This window comes from Mastomys coucha, unplaced genomic scaffold, assembly GCF_008632895.1.
Source record: "Mastomys coucha isolate ucsf_1 unplaced genomic scaffold, UCSF_Mcou_1 pScaffold9, whole genome shotgun sequence".
In the NCBI taxonomy this organism is placed as follows: domain Eukaryota; kingdom Metazoa; phylum Chordata; class Mammalia; order Rodentia; family Muridae; genus Mastomys; species Mastomys coucha.
The window spans coordinates 93,683,632-93,686,027 of record NW_022196915.1 but is presented as its reverse complement, the minus strand read 5'-3'; the positions used below and the strand labels follow the sequence as shown (position 1 = coordinate 93,686,027).

General features: G+C 44.7%; 1 pseudogene; it reads left to right on the top strand.

The window, feature by feature from the left end:
• Nucleotides 1-1,356: 1,356 nt before the first annotated feature.
• On the top strand, nucleotides 1,357-1,977 carry LOC116084219 (annotated as a pseudogene).
• The last annotated feature ends 419 nt before the right edge of the window (nucleotides 1,978-2,396 follow it).

Below are 2,396 nucleotides of genomic sequence, written 5' to 3'. Positions count from 1 at the left end.
AGAGGCAGTGACCCCGTTTAGCTTGTTCAGTGAACTGCAGAACAGTGTGACTTTTTAAACTGATTGGTCTTCAGGGAATGAGGTGGCAAGGACTTCCCTTTTCTGGAGGTGGGCAATGGTCCATCCAGTGGAATGTGTCCCCACCCACAGGCTGGTTCCCTTCCCTTGGCCTGGGGACTGTTAATTAGTGTCTCCCTTTTGTAAACTAAAATTCACATAAGCATTGGGGAATCAAAAAGTCATAAGATTTGGATCCCACCTGCCACAGATGAAATGGACGCCAGGTCATGACACCTGCCTGTTCTTGAAAATGGGACTTTTCCCTTGGTCTTGTGATTCTTTGCCTTCCCTAACTACTAGAAAATTTTAATGTCTGTCCCTAGTTTATATGTGTCTCAGCAGATTTTCACCTGGCTGATAGAATCTACCCAGGGATCACTTATGAAGCTGCTGAACTGTCTGACTTACAATGATAGATAATGTGAACCAGTCTGCTGAATTGTCTGACTTACTGACAGATAATGTTAACCAGTCCAACTGGATCATCTAATCAGATGGTTCTGATGAATGCCTTATTGTTCAGCCTTTGACAAGCATTCCAGCCTTTCTGGGTCCACACTAAAAAGGACACCTCTTCGTGATCCTGAGTGACTGTAAAAGTAGATGGGATCCAGTCCTGCATTCATCACTCTCATCTGAAGCATGTTCTCTAGAAACATCAGGAGGTGGACAAGTGATGGGTCATCACCACATCTACAGGACCCATTAAAAATCAGACTGATAAAGACTCTGGAGGTTAGGTGTCTGTTTTGTGTCATCTTGAGTTGCAGATACACATGCTCCGGTACAGCTTTCATGGACTGTGATTAAAACTACAGACAGGGGGACTGGAGAGCACACCCCCAGCTTATTCTGGTAGGTTTGTTGTGTGCGGGTTTCTGCAGATACAGGCCAAGCTAGAATGTTACTTCACTGCTGAGTCTTCTCTGCTTGTTTAAAAGTTGTCACAGTTCTTGAGCCCATTGTGTGAGCCGCCGTAGATTCTTAAAGGCAACAGATTTGGGATGACCCTAGCTTTGAAATTCCACTCACGGGTTGGACTAAAACATGGGTTGTAGAGGATTTAATTTTTACCAGTTTTGCCTTTTGGTTACCCTGTGACCTGGTTAGTGCTAGGCTGCCTGACACACACCTTGACTGACTAAGGGTAATAGCGCAGAAAAGCAGTAACTTCCCTAGTGGCTTCCAGAAGGGCAAGAATAGTGAAATGATTAGGCCAGCAGCTCCCTAGAGACTTTAACTTCAGGCTTCTCACAGTCATGGCCTGATAACATTCCTGTATGGTTTTGTACCAAAATGAGTGACTGCTATTTAGAACAAAGAGTTAGTATCAAATTTTGTGTAAAATTAAACAAGTCTGTAAGCAAGATCCACCATCTTTTGAAAGAAGCATATGGAGCTCAAGTAGTGTCCAGGGCATGAGCTTTTGACTAGCACAGGAGGTTTAATGAAGGGTGTGAAAATGTCTGAGATAATGTATGATGTCGCTGCCCAGTCACCCACAGGACGGATGCAAATGTCCAGAAGGTCAAGGATTTTGTGTAAACAAGCAGTTAATGGTGAGAAGGATGGCTGCAGAATTAAATTTAGAGGAAGAGACCGTTAGATTCATTCTGAAAGAAAACCTGAGCATGAGAAAAATGTCTGTCAAAGTTATAACAAGTATTTTGAAGGATCAGCCTAAACTTGGGAAATTTGAATGCTCACTCAAAGGAAGTTAGGAACGCTAGCGTATATGTGAGGGAAAAGTTAACAAGATATGAGGTGTGCAGTTATGGGCAGCAGAAAGCTGACAGAGAAATGTCTCTGCCGGTGTAGAATCCCAGAAGTCACTCCCCTACCAGCCAACTTCTTCAGGGACCATCCTCAGCAAGTATCCCCTCCAAGGTTACTCAGGATTGTTTCACATCCAGGTGAACTGAGCCTGAGGTAGTGGGAGCCTTGCCAGAAACTGTCTTCAGCTGCTTCTCATCTGTCTTCTGCTCCTCCTTCACACTTGGCAGTTCCTCTTCCTTGCTGTTCTCCACCATTTTGGAGGACTGTGGCGGTTGATCTCTGGTTCTCGCTTGTTCTTGATTTCTTTGGCTTCAGAAGTTTGGCTCTCTTCAGGATCTGCACCTGCGATTGCGCTGCCCTGTACATCATGATGCTCAGAGGATCGTGCCAGTGAGAAGCAGGCTAGGAGTATTATTTCTGTGCCCAGGGTTTCATACTCTTCTAAGAGGACCCCAAAAGCAATCCAATGGTGGTTTCATCCTATTTCACAGTCAGGGCCTGAGAGGTGTATACAGAGCCATTTTTATGCTGATTTACTGAGTGGCATGGTCTAGCCCAAA